This window comes from Aethalodelphis obliquidens, unplaced genomic scaffold, assembly GCF_003676395.1.
Source record: "Aethalodelphis obliquidens isolate GAN/ISIS:26980383/991018 unplaced genomic scaffold, ASM367639v1 scaffold12, whole genome shotgun sequence".
Classification (NCBI taxonomy): Eukaryota; Metazoa; Chordata; class Mammalia; order Artiodactyla; family Delphinidae; genus Aethalodelphis; species Aethalodelphis obliquidens.
In genome coordinates this window covers 12,570,407-12,588,076 of record NW_020837956.1, presented here as the reverse complement: position 1 = coordinate 12,588,076, position 17,670 = coordinate 12,570,407, and the positions used below count along the sequence as shown (strand labels likewise).

General features: G+C 36.0%; 1 protein-coding gene and 1 pseudogene across 3 annotated transcripts in view; one reads left to right on the top strand and one right to left on the bottom strand.

The window, feature by feature from the left end:
* SOS1 (SOS Ras/Rac guanine nucleotide exchange factor 1) overlaps positions 1-17,670 on the bottom strand; it is a 152,899-nt gene that overhangs the window by 123,759 nt on the left and 11,470 nt on the right. The window lies entirely within an intron of this gene.
* Positions 7,618-8,515, top strand: LOC113623820 (ubiquitin-40S ribosomal protein S27a pseudogene; annotated as a pseudogene).

Here is a 17,670-nt window from a genome sequence, read left to right as displayed (position 1 = left end):
CCTTTATGCACACTTATGGGTGTTGAATTTTGTCAAAAGCTTTCTCTGCATCTATTGAGATGATCATATGGTTTTATTCTTTAATTTCTTAATATGGTGTATCACATTGATTTGCATATATTGAAGAATCCTTGCATCCCTGGGATAAATCCCACTGGATCATGGTGTATGATCCTTTTAATATGTTGTTGGATTCTGTTTCCTAGCATATTGTTGAGGATTTTTACGTCTATGTTCATCAGTGATACTGGCCTGTAATTTTCTTTATTTGTGATATCTTTGTCTGGTTTTGGTATCAGGGTGATAGTGGTTTACAGAAAGAGTTTGGGAGTGTTCCTCCCTCTGCAATTTTTTGGAAGAGCTTGAGTAAGATAGGTGTCAGCTCTTCTCTAAATGTTTAATAATATTTGCCTGTGAAGCCATCTGGTCCTGAACTTCTCTTTGTTGGAAGATTTTTTGTTTTAATTTACTTATTTATTTTTGGCTGCGTTGGGTCTTCATTGCTGCGTGCAGGCTTTCTCTAGTTGTGGCAAGCAGGGGCTACTCTTTGTTGTGGTGCGTGGGCTTCTCATTGTGGTAGCTTCTCTTGTTGCAGAGCACAGGCTCTAGGAACACAGGCTTCAGTAGTTGTGGCTCTTGGGCTCTAGAGTGCAGGCTCAGTAGTTGTGCTACCCAGGCTTAGTTGCTCCACAGCATGTGGGACCTTCCCATACCAGAGATGGAACCCATGTCCCCTGCATTGACAGGTGGATTCTTAACCACTGTGCCATGAGGGAAGCCCCTGCTGGAAGATTTTTAATTACTGTTTCAATTTCATTACTTGTGATTGGTCTGTTTATATTTTCCATTTCTTCCTGGTTCAGTCTTGGAAGGTTGTACCTTTCTAAGAATGTGTCCATTTCTTCCAGGTTGTCCGTTTTATTGGCATATAGTTGCTTATAGTAGTCTCTTATGATCCTTTGTATTTCTTCAGTGTCAGTTGAAATTTTACCTTTTTCATTTCTAATTTTATTGATTTGAAACCTCTCCCTTTTTTCCTTGATCAGTCTGGCTAAAGGCTTATCAGTTTTGTTTATCTTCTCAGAGAACCAGCTTTTAGTTTTATTGATCTTTGTTGCTGTCTTCCTCATTTCTATTTCGTTTATTTCTGCTCTAATCTTTCTTTCCTTCTACTAACGTTAGAGTTTTTCTTCTTTTTCTTCCTCCTCCTCCTCCTCTTCTTCTTCTTTCACTACTTGCTTTAGGTGTAAGGTTAGATTGTTTGAGATTTTTCTTGTTTCTTGAGGTGAGATTGAATTGCTATAAACTGCCCTTTTAGAGCTGCTTTTGCTGTGTCTCATAGGTGTTGGGCTGTCGTGTTTTTGTTGTAGTTTGTTTCTATGTATTTTTTGACTTCCTTTTTGATTTCTTCAGTGAACTCTTGGTTACTTAGTAGTGTATTGTTTAGCCTCCATGTGTTTGTGTTTTTTATAGTTTTGTTTCCTGTAACTGATTTCTAATCTCATAGCATTGTGGTCAGAAAGATGCTTGATGTGATTTCAATTTTCTTAAATTTACCGAGGCTTGATTTGTGACCCAAGGTGTGATCTATCCTGGAGAATGTCTGGTGTGCAGTTGAGAAGAAAGTGTATTCTGCCACTTTCGGGTGGTATGTTCTTTAAGCATCAACTAAGTCTATCCGGTCTATTGTGCCATTTAAAGCTTGTGTTTCCTTATTTATTTTCTGTCTGGATGATCTGTCCATTGGTGTAAGTGGGCTGTTAAAAACCCCCACTATTATTGTGTTACTGTCAATTTCCCCTTTTAGGTTAACATTCGCCTTATGTATTGAGGTGCTCCTATGTTGGGTGCATAAATATTTACAGTTGTTATATACCTTCTGCTTCGATTGATCCCTTGATCATTATGTAGTGTCCTTCCTTGTCTCTTGTAACAGTCATTATCTTATTTTATTATTTTATTTTTTTAAACATCTTTATTGGAGTATAATTGCTTTTCAATGGTGTGTTAGTTTCTGCTTTATAACAAAGTGAATCAGTTATACATTTACATATGTTCCCATATCTCTTCCCTCTTACGTCTCCCTCCCTCCCACCCTCCCTATCCCACACGTCTAGGTGGTCAAAAAGCACCGAGCTGATCTCCCTGTGCTATGCAGCTGCTTCCCACTAGCTATCTATTTTACGTTTGGTAGTGTATATATGTCCATGCCACTCTCTCACTTTGTCACAGCTTAACAGTCTTTATTTTAAAGTCTATTTTAACTGATAATGAGTATTGCTACTCCAGCTTTCTTCTGATTTCCATTTGCATGAAATATCTTTTTCCATCCCCTCACTTTCAGTCTGTATGTGTCCCTAGGTCTGAAGTGGGTCTATTGTAGACAGTGCATATACAGGTCTTATTTTTGTATCCATTCAGCCAGCCTGTGTCTTTTGGTTGAAACATTTAATCCATTTACATTCAAGGTAATTATTGATATGTATGTTCCTATTACCATTTTCTTAATTGTTTTGGATTTTTTTGTGTGTGGGTCTTTTTCTTCTCTTGTGATTCCCTCCTAGAGAAGTTCTGTTATCATTTGTTGTAAAGCTGGTTTGGAGGTGCTGAATTCTCTTAGCTTTTGCTTGCCTGTAAAGCTTTTGATTTCTCCGTCGAACCTGAGTGAGATCCTTACTGAGTAGACTAATCTTGGTTTTAAGTTTTTCCCTTTCATTACTTTTAATATATCCTGCCACTCCCTTCTGGCCTGCATTGTTTCTGCTGAAAAATCAGCTGACAACCTTATGGGGATTCCCTTGTATGTTATTTGTTGCTTTTCACCTTGCTGCTTTTAATATTTTTTCTTTGAATTTAACTTTTGTTAGTTTGATTAATATGTGTCTCGGCATGTTTCTCCTTGGGTTTATCCTGTATGGAACGCTGTGCTTCCTGGACTTGGCTGACTATTTCCTTTTCCATGTTAGGGAAGTTTTCGACTATAACCTCTTCAAATATTTTCTCAGACTCTTTCTCTTTCTCTTCTTCTTCTGGGACTCCTATAATTTGAATGTTGGTGCATTTAATGTTGTCCCAGAGGTCTCTGAGACTGTGCTCATTTCTTTTCATTCTTTTTTCTTTATTCTGCCCCTCAGCAGTTATTTCCACCATTCTATCTTCCAGCTCACTTATTTTTCTGCTTCAATTGTTCTACTGAGTCCTTCTAGTGTATTTTTCATTTCAATTACTGTGCTGTTCATCATTGTTTGTTTGTTCTTCAGTTCTTCTACGTCCTTGTTAAACATTTCTTGTATTTTCTTGATCCAGGCCTCCATTCTATTTCCTAGATTTAAGATCACCTTTACTATCATCATTACTCTGAATTCTTTTTCAGATAGGTTGCTTATTTTCTCTTCATTTATTTGGTCTTGTAAGTTTTTACCTTGTTCCTTTGTCTGTACCATATTTTTTTGTCATCTCATTTTTCTTGATGGGTGGAGCTGTGCTCCTGTCTTGCTAGTTGTTTGGTCTGAGGCATCCAGCACTGGAGGTGGCAGGCAGTTGGGTGGAGCCAGGTCTTGGTGCCAAGATGAGGACCTCCGGGAGAGCTCACACCGGTTAATATTCCCTGGAGTCTGAGGTTCTCTGTTAGTCCAGTGGTTTGGACTTGGCACTCCCACCACAGGAGCTCAGGCCTGACAACAGGCGTCTCAGAATTGGATCCACTGTCCAGCCTCCTGGTTGTACTGAGACACCGTGCTGAGCCATTGTTTGTCATCCAGAAAATTGCCTCAGTCTGGCCAGCCCGTGGCTGCTGCCAGAGCCTGTGTACACCAGGTGGCCACACACACGCACAGCAGGCGCCCAGAGTATCCACGGCTGCCACTCAGCTCTCTAAACAACACACTTTATATAAACAATCTATGGATCAAAGAGGAATTATCAGGGGAAATTTAAAAATACATATAACAGAACTAAAGGAAAATGAAAATACAGCATAGCAAAATTTGTGAGACATAGGTAAAACAGTGCTGAGAAAGAAATTCAAAAAAAGGAAAAGCCTCAAATCAAAAGGAAAAGCCACAAGTCAATAACCTAAGTTTCCACCTCAAGAATCTCAAAAAAAGAAGAGCAAACTAGAAGCAAAGCAAGAGAAAGGAAGGAAATAATAAAGATACAGTAGAAATCAATAAAACTGAAAACAGAAAAACAGAGAAAAATCAGTGAAACGGTTGGTTCTTTTTTTTTTTTTTTTTTTTTTTTTTTTCGGGCCCCTCACTGTTTTTGCCTCCCCCGCTGCGGAGCACAGGCTCCGGACGCGCAGGCTCAGCGGCCATGGCTCACGGGCCCAGCCGCTCCGCGGCATGTGGGATCTTCCCGGACCGGGGCACGAACCCGTGTCCCCTGCATCGGCAGGCGGACTCGCAACCACTGCGCCACCAGGGAAGCCCTGGTTGGTTCTTTTAAGAGATCAAAAACTGACAACCAACCAAAAGGATGCATGCACCCCAATGTTCACTGCAGCACTAGTTATAACAGCCAGAACATAGAAGCAACCTAAATGACCACTGATAGAAGAATGGATAAAGAAGATGTGGTTCATATATACCATGGAATATTACTCAGCCATAAAAAGAACAAAGCCATTTGCAGAGATGTGGATGGACGTAGAAATTGTCATACAAAGTGAAGTAAGTCAGAAAGAGAAAAACAAATATTGTATAAAATTGCTTATATGTGGAATCTAGAAAAGTGGTACAGATGAACTTATCTACAAAGCAGAAATAGAGTCACAGATGTAGAGAACAAACGGTTACCATGGGGGAAAGGGGGAGGTGGGATGAACTGGGAGATTGGGACTGACATATATACACTACTATGTATAAAATAGATAACTAATGAGAACCTACTGCATAGCACAGGGAACTCCACTCAATGATCTGTGGTGACCTAAATGGGAAGGAAATCTAAAAAAGAGTGGATATATGTATACGTATAACTGATTCAGTTTGCTATACAGCAGAAGCTAACACAACATTGTAAAGCAACTCTACTCCAATAAAAATTAATTTAAAAAAAAATCAACAAACATCTAGCAAGACTGACAAAGGAAAAAAAGTGAAGACACAAATTACCAACATAAGGAATAAGTCAGGAATGAAACATGAACATCTCTACACACCCTGCAACTACAAAAGGACAGTAGGAAACACTACTCAAATATTTGACAAACATAATTTAGTGCTATGAATAATCTCTTTTAAAAGTTTGTTATTAGGCAACTGTTTAAAAATGTTAAATGCTTTGTATGATTTAATCTTTTGATTGAACATTTTCTTCAGAGAGCTATAATAGCTAAAAGATTATAATTTTCATCATAAAGCCATGAAGAATGTTTCATCCTTATACTGTTCGGGTGTCTAGGGGAGCCTTTCTAATCCTAACAACTCGTCACCAACATATAATGATGATTTAGAAGAAATGAACCAATTTCTCACAAAACGAAACAAAACAAAAAACTACCACAACTTACCCAATATGAAGTAAATAATTTGGATAGGGCTTCCCTGGTGGCGCAGTGGTTGAGAGTCCGCCTGCCGATGCAGGGGACACGGGTTCGTGCCCTGGTCCGGGAAGATCCCACATGCCACGGAGTGGCTAGGCCCGTGAGCCATGGCCGCTGACCCTGCGCGTCCGGAGCCTGTGCTCCGCAACGGGAGAGGCCACAACAGTGAGAGCCCCGTGTACCGCAAAAATAGTAATAATAATTTGGAGAGTCCTATACCTATTAAATAAATAAAATGAATTGGTAATTTCAAAACATCCAAAAACCTCTCCAGGTTCAGATGGTTTCACTGAAAATTATAGCAAACTTTTAAAGAATTAACACCAATTTTCCACCATCTCTTCTAGAAAACAGAATTGAAGGGAATACTTTCAAATTCATTTTATTAAGCTATTATTACCCTGATTTAAAAAAAACACAAAAAACAGATAAACACAGAACAGAAAAGGAAAACTACAGACCAACATCCTTCATAATTACAGATCCTTAACAAAATATTAGCAAATCAAATTTGGCAATATACAAAAAGAATCATACACTATGACCAAGCAGAGTTTATTCCAGGGATGCAGGTCTAGACCAATATTCTAAAACCAATCAATGTAATCCACCACATTAGAAAGCTAAAGAAAAAAACCACATAATTCATCTCAATTGAGGTAAATTAAAAAAGAGTATTTGACAAAACTCAGTACCCATTCATGCAGGAAAAAAAACCTCTCAGAGAAAGAGGAATAAGAGGGAATTTCTTCAACTTGATAAAGAGCATCTACAGAAACGTATACTTAACATACACTTAAGAGTGAAAGACTGAATACTTTCCCCTTAAAACTGGGGAAAAAGACATAATGTCCACTCTCAACATACTCATTGAACATAGTGCTGAAAGTTCTTGCTAGTGCAATAAAACAAGAAAAGGATATAAAAAACACAAATTTGAAAGGAAAAAATAAAACCATCCCTATTTGTCAGCTACATGATTGGGTAGAAACTGCAAAGAATCTACAAAAGCAAAAAAATAAAAACCTAGAACAAACAAGTGAATTCAGTAAGGTCATAAGATACAAGATAAACATGTAAAAATATCAACTCTATTTGCAATGAACACATGGACATACAAAATAAAATATTATAATAAAAAAACCCTCACAAACCCAAAATATTAAGTACAAATCTAACAAAACAAGCACAAGATTTGTATGCTAAAAATGGCAAAATATTGATGAAGGAAACCAATCTAAATATAAATGAAGAGACATTCAATGTTCATGGAATGGGAGACTCAACATAGTAAGGATGTCAATTCTCCCACTCCCTCATATTAATACATGGGTTTAACACAACTCCTACCAATATCCCAAGAAAGATTTTGTGTACATATTGACAAGATTATTCGAAAATTTATATGAAAAGGGAAAGTAACTAGAATTACTAAAATTCTAATTTGGGAAAAGAATAAAATGAAAGGAACCATCCTACCCAATTTCAAGACCTATTTTACAGCTATAGTAATAAAATACTGTGTAGCATTGGCAGATAGAGAGAAACACATGGAGCAGAAGAGAGAACCTAGAAATAGACGCATAAAAATATGCCCAATTTTTGACAAAAGTACAAAAGCAATTCAATGAAGGAGGGACTGCCTTTCCAACAAATGGTGCTGGAGCAAATGGACATCCATAGACAAAAAAATGCACTTCAACTTAAGTCTCATACCTTATGCAAAAATAACACAAAATGTATCATGGACTTAAATGTGAAATGTAATACTATAAAGCTTTTAGGAAAAAATACACGAAAAAAATTTCAGGATCCATGGATATTCAAAGAGTACTTAAGACTTGACACCAACCCATAAAAGAAAAATACTGATAGGGACTTCCCTCGTGGTCTAGTGGGTAAGATTCCACGCTCTCAATGCAGGCGGCCCGGGTTTGACCCCTGGTTGGGGAACTAGATCCCGCGTGCATGCTGCAGCTAAGAGTCCGTATGCCACAACTAAGGAGCTCACATGCTGCAACTAAAATGGTCCTGCATGCTGCAACAAAGATCCCGTGTGCCACAACTAAGACCCAGCGCAGTCAAAATAAATAAATAAATAAATATTTTTTAACAAGTAAAATACTGATAAATTGGACTTCACCAAAATTTAAATCTTTTGCTCTGAGAAAGCCCCTGGAAAGTGGATAAAAAGACAAGGTAAGTAGTGGGACAAAACATTTCCAAGCCACAGGCCCAACAAAGTATTAGTATCCAAAATATATAAAGACCTCTCAAAACTCAACAGTAAAAGAGCAAACAATCAGAAAATGGGCAAGAGACATGAAGATACATTTCACTCATATGTGATAGGACATATATATAGTTTTTGCTACAAGTGTTTATAATACAAAAAGAAAGTGACCTCAATGTTTCTCAATAAGGGACTAGTTAGCTTTTGGATCTGCCATCTGCGGCAGAACTGCCGCCAAGGTGCAGATTTTCATGAAGACCTTCCAGGGATGACCATCACTCTTGAAGCTGAACCCTCAGATACAACAGAAAATGTAAAGGCCAAGATCCAGGATAAGGAAGGAATTCCTCCTGACCAGCAAAGACTGATCTTTGCTGGCAAGCAAGTGGAAGATGGACGTACTTTGACTACAACATTCAAAAGGAGTCCACTCTTCATCTTAATGTTGAGACTTCATGGTGGTGCTAAGAAAAGGAAGAAGTCTTACACCACTCTCAAGAAGAACAAGCATTAGAGAAAGAAGGTTAAGCTGGCTGTCCTAAAATACTATAAGGTGGAGGAGAATGGCAAAATCAGTCACCTTCATCGCGAGTGCCCTTCAGATGAACGTGGTGCTGGAGTTTTTATGGTGAACCACTTTGACACACAGTATTGTGGCAAATGTTGTCTTACCTATTGTTTAAACAAACCAGAAGACAAGTAATTGTACACTAGTTAATAAAAGACAATGACCTAATTAAAAAAAAGAGAGACTAGTTAAATTATAGTACAACTAAATAATAGTATGTAGCCATAGAAAAGAATAAAGGTGATAATCTTAACTGCTATGCTCTCCAAAATATACTGAAAAGGGGGGAAAAAACAAAGGTACTAAAAAAAGGTGTACCAAAAACACACACACACATACACCACACACATATATACACATACACAAGCTTATCATGGAAAAATCTCTACACAAGAAACTTGTAAATTGGTTGCCCCTGCGTAGAATGCAAGAACAGTGGAGCAGAGGAGTGAGATGGAAGATTTTCACTGTATAATCTTTTGAGCTTTGAATTTTGTGATTGTGTTCTATAAGTTAAAATAACTTTTATAAAGCATTATAGTTTTTAATTTAAAAATGAAATAGGATACTTTTTATATTTGTCATGTTCAACATTGAAAAGTATATTAACTATATAAAAATGTAAATATGAAAAACATTTGAAAAAATTACCAAGGACTAAGATGAGTTTATAAATTAATTGTATTTTCAAGAATTTGCTACTATGGATTATTAAATGTTGATGAGTTCAATAGCAAACATGTAAGCGTAAAAATGTAAAGTAGCAACACAATTAAGAACACTGTAGTGGGACTTCCCTGGTGGTGCAGTGGTTAAGAATCCACCTGCCAATGCTGTCCTAAATGCCCAAAGCCTTGCCACCCTCCAAAATACACTGAATGTGCTTAAATAACCCACTGTCTCCCTTTCCACCCACTAAGACTCTCAATCTCTCATGAACAGGTGTGATTTCAGTTACAGATATTGAGAAAGGCACTCTAAATAAACTAATGTGAACAACATGTAGCTTAAATTTTCCTAAAGGTACAGTTGGCCATTCAACTCGGGGTTTAATCCACATGTAGCTTAAGAGCAGGCCTTCCATATCCACGGTTCCACTGCATCTGCAGATTCAACTAACCACCAAGTGTTGTACTGTAGCATTTACTACTGAAAAATATCCATGTATAAGTGTACCCATACAGTTCAAACCTGTGTTGTTCAAGGGTCAACTGTATTTGTGATTTTATAAAAAAGTATATTTGTTAATTTAAATGAAAGTACAATTGATAGAATTTCACAGACTACTACTTTAAAAAACGAAGATGTTTAAGAAATAATGAAGTAGCCTATATCTATTCAGGAGTACTTCTTACCCTAGCCTTAGCTCCTCAAAGTTATGTTATGTATGCGTATATATCTAGAACATAGTTAATTCAACCATTTATCCAATGATTAAAAAGATTTACACATTTGTGCTGCATTATTTTTTTGAAGATACTATATTAGGTCTTTAAATGATATCTATATTTGGAACTATCTTATCATTCACTATATTATAAATACTTCGATGCAAAATCTTGGTTATCCTTTTACTACCCTATGAAGCCAATCACAAGATTTTGCATACAGAAGCTCCTCAAATATTTCTTGAATTTAATTGGGTTCTCCAGTGGAACAGAGTAACAAGGGTTCTGAAAGTACCTTCTGCTTGTTAAGTCAAGAACTAAGAATTTTAAAAACCAAATACTAGGACACAACTAATTTAAACCAAATACAAATTATTTTCTTGTGAAAAGCAGAAAACTTTATCTTACATAGCACAATGGACAAATCTCAGGGTATAGATCTGAATTTTACTCTAATTATTAGTGCTATGTCCCACTGGCAATTCACAAGGTGTTACAAGAGTGCACCAGCACAGAGCCAATCTGTACAGACTGGGAGAGGTTTCTGTTGTTGTTTGGTTGGTTGATTTTTTTTAGCTCCTGGAGCTCAAAGAAATCTCTGTCAAAATACTATGGAAACACAGGCTAAGTAACAGAGACTTCAGTGATTATACACACCAAGGAATACTGTGTTTGAAAAAAAAAATCACTTATGAAAGTCATTGAACAAACATATTGATAACCTTCAACAATCAAAAACAAAACCAAATAAAAACAAACAATAAAACAGCAAGCCCTGGCGAAAGGGAAGAATCTGATTTCAATAGTTACCATATTATAGTATTCAAATGCCCAGTTTTAAAAACAGAAAAAAAAATCACATAGCATACAAAAAAACAGGAAAGTATGGCATGTTCAAAGGAACAAAATTAACTGAGAGAAACTGGCTAAGGAAGCCCAGACATCAGACTACCTAGGCAAAAACTTTCAGACAACTGACTTAAATATGCTCAAAATGCTTTTTTAAAAAATAGTAAACAAAACCTAAGGGACCTGTGGGATAACAAGTAGACCAGAACATGCATTATGGGAGTCCCAGAAGGAGAAGAGAGAAAGGGACAGAAATAACATTTGAGGAAATAATGGCTGAAAACACCCCAAATCTGATGAAATACATTAATCTACAAATTCAAAAAGTTCAATAAAATCTAAGTAGGATAAATTCCAAGAAACACACACCAAGGCACATTATAATCCAACTGTCAAAAACAAAGACAAAACCCTAAAAGCAGCAGGAGAAGCAACTCTTCACGTACGAGGGGTCCTCAATAAGATCAGCAGCTTATTTCTTATCAGAAACCGTGGAGGCCCAAATACAGTAGGATGGCATATTTAAGTGTGGAAAGAAAAAAAATGTCAACCAAGAATTCTATATCTGGCAAAACTGTCCTTCAAAATGAGGTACAGGGCTTCCCTGGTGGCGCAGTGGTTGAGAGTCCGCCTGCTGATGCGGGGGACACGGATTTGTGCCCCGGTCTGGGAAGATCCCACATGCTGTGGGGTGGGCTGGGCCCGTGAGCCATGGCCGCTGAGCCTGCGCGTCCGAAGCCTGTGCTCCGCAACGGGAGAGGCCACGGCGGTGAGAGGCCCACGTACCGCAAAAAAAAAAAAAAAAATGAGGTACAAATTAAGATGTTGCCAGATAAACAAAAGCTGAGGGTGTTCACTACCATCAGACCTGCCCTACAAGAAGTGCTAAAGATAGTCCTTCAAGCTGAAATGAAAGGCCACTAAACAGCAACTCAAAGTCATATGAAATAAAGGTCTCTAGTAAAGGTAAATACACTGGCAAATATAAAAACGAGTATTACTGTATATTTGGTTTCTAACTTTGCTGTATTTCCTATAGGATTTCAAAGACAAATGCATAAAAAATAACTATGAGTCTATGATACTGGATACACAATGTATAAAGATGTAATTTGTGACGACAGCAACATAACGGGGTAAGACTGAGCTGTATGTTACTGAAGTTAAGTTCACATCAATGCAAACTAAACTGTTATAAATTTAGGACATTAAATGTAATTCACCACAAAGAAAATATCTAAAAAATACACACAAGCGATGTCCCTGGTGGTCCAGTAGTTAAGACTCTGCCAGGTTCTATCTCTGGTCAGGGAACTAGATCCCCCATGCCATAACTAAGAACCAACATGCCACAACTAAAGATCCCACATGCCGTAACTACGACTCAGAGTGGCCAAATAAATATTTTTAAAAAATACACACAAAAGAAAATGAGAAGGAAATGAGAATGGTTCACTACAATAAACTAATTAGAAAAAAAAAACAAGAAGGCAGTATGTAATGGAGGAAATGAGCCACAAAAAAGGTATAAAATTTCACAACAAAAAAGCAAAATGATGGCAGAGGTCCTTCCTTATCAGCCATTAACTTTAAATTTAATTGGGTTAAACTTTCCAATCAAAGCCAGAGATTGGCAGGATGGATTAAAAAACATGATCCAACTATATGCTGCCTATAGAGACTCACTTTATACACAAAAGTATAAATAGTTTCAAAGTGAAAGGATGGAAAAAGACATTCCATGAAAACAGAAAAAAAAGAGTATTAGTGTGGTTATTCTAATATCAAATGAAATAGGCATTAGATCAAAAACTGTTACAAGAGACAAAGAAGGACATTTTATTTTGAAAAAAGCGTCAATTCATCAAGAAGATAAAACAATTGTAAACATATATGTTAACATATACACACCACTATATATAAAATAGATAACCAACAAGTACCTACTGTATAGCACCCAGAACTACAGTCAATGTCTTGTAACAACCTATAAGGGAAAAGAATCTGAAAAAGAATACATACACACACACACACACACACAACTGAACCACTGTGCTGTACACCTGAAACTAACACATTATAAATCAACTATACTTCAATAAAAATTTTTTTTAAAACAAATAAAGAAATATATACGCACAAACAACAGACCCCCAAAAGATATGAAGTAAACACTGACCAAATTGAAGGGAGAAATATTAGTTCAATACACCAATTTCAATAACAGAACATCTAGATAGAAGGTCAATAAGGAAGTAGAGGACTTGAACACTATAATCCTAACAGACATATAGAGAACACTTTACCCAGTAACAGTAGAATACACATTCTTCTCAGGTACGTATGGAACATTCTCCAGGATAAGCCATATGTTAGGCCACAAAACAAAGACTCAATAAATTTAAAAAGACTGAAATCAGACAGAACCTCTTCTGACTAAGAATAAAGATAGAAATCAACAACTGCGGGAAAACTGGAAAACTCACAAATATGTAGAAGTTAAACAACACATTCTTAAACATCCAAAGGTTCAAAGAAGAAATCCTAAGGGAAATTAGAAAATACTTAGGGAAAACACAACATACCAAAACTTAAAGGATACAGCAAAAGCAGCACTTGGATGGATATTTATGACTATAAATGTCTACGTTAAAAAAGAAAAAAAGATATCAATAACCTAACTTTTAATGTCGGGGTACTAGAAAAGAAATTAAACTCAAAGCTAGGAAATAATAAAAATTAGAGATAAATGAAACAGAGAACAGAAAAACAATAGACAGAATCAATGAAACCAAAAGCTGCTTCTTTGGAAAAAACCAGCAAAATTGACAAACCTTTTATAGACCATCTAAGAAAAAGAAAAGACAAAAATAACTAAAATCAGAAATGAAAGTGGGGACATTATTACCACTGCCCTCACAGAAATAAAACAGATTGTAAGAAAATACTATGAACAATTACACACTGAAAAACTAGATAATATAGAATAAATGGACAGATTCCTAGAAACACACAAATTAACCTAAACTGACTCAAGAAGAAATTTAAAATCTCGACATATAACAAGAAATCAGTAATCAAAACCTGACTCAGTAATCAAAACCTTCCAACAAGGAAAGATGCAGGACCAGACAGCAGCACTGGTGAATTTTACCCAACATGTGAAGAATTCCAAAAAAACAGAAGAAGGAACAGTTCTTAACTCATTCTGTGAAGCCAGCATTACCTTAATACCAAAGGCAGATAAAGACATCATGAGAAAATTACAGACTGATATGCTTTATGAGTATAGATGCAAAAATTCTTAACAGAATACTAGCAAATTGAATCCAACAGCATATTAAAACAGCACCTTGACCAACTGGGATTTATCCCAAGAATGCAGAAGCAATTCAACATTTAAAAAAAAATCAATATAATAGACATTAATAGGATAAAGGAAAACACACATGATCACTCAATTAACTCAGAAAAGGCATTTGACAAAACCCAACATCCTTTCATGATAAAAACACTCCTAAAACTAGAAATAGATGGGAACTTCCTCAACATGACAAAGGGCATCTATGAAAAACCCACAGCTAAACTGAAAGCTTTCACCCCAAGATCAGGAATAAGACTAGGATGCCCACTTTACCACTGCTATTCAAAACTGTACTAGATGTTCTAGCCAGAGCAATCAAACAAGAAAAAGAAATAAAAGGCATCCAAATGGAAAGGAAGAAAACTATTTTTATTTGCAAATGACATTATCCTATATGTAGAAGAGTCCTGAAGAATCCATAAGAAAGTTACCAGAGCTAGTAAATTAATTTAGCAAAGTTGCAGAACAAAAATCAACACACAAAAAGCTGTTGTGTTTTACACCTACAAGGTACAATCTGAAAAGGAGATTAGGACTGTAATTCCATTTAGCAACTAAAAGAATAATAGCATCTAAAAGAATAAAATACCTAGGAATGGATTTACCCAAAGAGGTGGAAGTATTTTACCCTGAAAACTACAATATATTGCTGAAGAAAATTAAAGAAGACCTAAATAAATGGAGAGACATCCTGTGTTCATGGGTAGGAAGACTTTATATTAAGATGCCAATACTAACCAAAATAATCGACAGATTCAATGCAACTTCTATCAAACTGCAATAGCCTTTTTTGCAGAAATGGAAATGCCAATTCTCAAATTCATACGGAATTGCTGAATAGCCAAAACAATCATAAAAAAGAAAAACGAAGTTGTAGGACTCCACTTCTTAATTTCAAAACTTACTATGCTATGCTACAGTAATCAAAACAGTGTGGTACTGCCATAAACACAGACTCATAGACCAATGGAATAGAATAGAGAGTCCAGAAATAAATCTATACATCTACGGTCAATTGATTTTTGACAATGATGCCAAGTCTATTCAGTGGGAAAAGATCAATCTTTTCCACAAATGGTGCTGGAACAACCAGATTTCTATATGCAAAAGGATGAATTCATTTCCACATCTGTGGAAATGAATTTTCCACAGATTTCCACATGTATTCGGTGTGAGTTCCACCTAACTCACACCAAATACAAAATTTAACCCCAAAAGGATCAATGACCTAAATATAAGAGCTAAAACATAAATTTCTTAGAAGAAAACTTAGGGGTAAATCTTCATGATCTTGGATTTTGCAAAGGATTCTCAGATATGACACCAAAAGCACAAACAATGAAAGAAAAAAATAGATAAACTGAATTTCATCAAAATTTAAAACTTTTGTGCAAAGGACATTATCAAGAAACTGAAAAGACAGTTTTTTGGTTGTGTTTTAATGGGAGAAAATATTTACAAATCATATAGCGGATAAGGGTCTAATATCAAGAATATACAACGATGCCCTAACACTTAACAACAAAAACACAAACAACCTAATTTTTAAAATAGGCAATGGACTTGAACAGACATTTCTCCATGGAAGATATACAAACCGCCGTTAAGAACATGAAAAGATGCTCAACATTATTAGTCATTAGGGAAATACAAACCAAAACACAATGAGGTATCATTTCACATCAACTAGGATGGCAATTAAAAACAAAACAAAAAACAGAAAATAACATATAAGTGACGACGTGGAGAAACTGGAACCTTTGTACATTGCTGGTAGGAATGTAAAATCATGTGACTGCTGTAGAAAGCAGTATGACAGTGCCTCAAAAACTTAAACATAGCATTACCAAGTGACCCAGCAATTCCATTTCCAGGTATATACCCAAAAGAATTGAAAACGGGAACTCAAACAAATACTTGTATACCAATGTTCACTGTAGCATTACTCACAATAGCCAAAAGGTAGAAACAACCCAAGTGTCCATGAACAGAGGAATGAATAAACAAAATGTGGTATACACACGCAATGAAATATTATTCAGCCTTAAAAAGGAATTAAATTCTGATACAATATGGATGAGACATTATGCTAACTAAAATAAATCATACACAAAAGGACAAATATTGTATGATTCCACTTACATGAAATATCTGGAATAGGCAAATTCATAAAATCAGAAAGTAGATTAGAGGTTACCAGGGGCTGGGGGAGGGGGAAGTTAGGAGTTATTGCTTAATATGTACAGAGTTTCTGTTTGAGGTGTTGAAAAGTTTTGGAAATAGATAGTGGTGATGGTTGCACAACCTTATGCATGCAGTTTTTGGCACTGAATTTACACTTAGAAATGGTTAAAATGATTAATTTTTTTACATATATTTTTTTACCACAATAAATAAGAGAAAAAGTTATTAAACATATGGACAGAAATCAGAATCCTATCAAAGTCCTTAAACAAAACAGCTGTGAATGCAATTATCAGTAAGTGCATTCCATTACAAACTACTGAGCCATACACAGAAATCAATTTACTTGCAAATGGTTTAGATTGTAAGTAAAATAGAAAATGGGACTTGTCTATATAGAAAGGGAAAAGTTTGTTTCAGGAATTATAAAAGAATAACTGGAATTTAAGTTAGCTTATTACAAAAAGTCTCTAATTTAAAACTCAACTTTTTTTTAATTCCAAGACTTATTTATTTTTTATCTATTTTAAAAATTTTTATTTTTAACCCTGAACCAAACTTTCTGTACACTAGGACTGGAGTGTTTTAACACATATGGGAAGATTACAGATTTTCTTTTTACCACCATATACAAGTTTCATAAAAGCAACAATTATGTTTCATTTTTTAATTGTCCATAATGTTTGCCATACAATAAATACTCAACAAATTTGGTGAATAAAACCAAACCAGTCAAAATCAGCAGGAAAATTTTGAAAACTCTTTTCAAAATCATCTTCCCATTACAATTTTAAAATACCTACTTTAAAAATAATATGAGTAATTCAGGGTCCATAAAACCAAAACTTTAAATTACCTCTTTTCTCCAGTGTATGCTCCCTTCCCCAACTCCAATGGGAGATTTCCAGAATCTGACTTTATGAGTAATTTCTTTTACTGATTTGTGTTTGTCTGCCGGAGGCAGCTCAGTGTAGAAAGGAAAGTCAACAAGCACTCATCTTCATAACTGGACGGCTGGACTACTCAAGGTACTGCTGAAGTGCCTGAAGTGCTCCTGGCTCACTAGTTCATACAGTAATAATACAGGTATCGTTTGCATTGTTTTCTTTCATCTTTACTGCTTTGTTTGTGGTTTGGTACATTAAAGGTTTAATTATGAAATAAACTTGAATATGAAATGCAAACTTTATTTGATAACTACTAAAGCAAACTGTGTACTATTAATATCAATGACAATTAAGTTTTGACTTTTAGAACTCATCCTAAGGTATATTTTTCTTAAAGCATAAGGGGTTTGGGGGGAACAAATTACCACTTTAACTGAGGGAATACTGTAATTAAATTCTCCCAAATCAGGCAATTTATAGCCACAGACATGACCCTGGTTGGCTATGAGAATGAGCCTCTCAGATCTCTGACTCCAGGGGAAATACTTGACTGTGGGCCCCAGCTGCTGCACTCTGAAATCCATCACTGTGCATGGAGGCCACACTTCTCAACTGGCTGCTGCCAGGCAAAGAGCACCATAGGCATACTAAG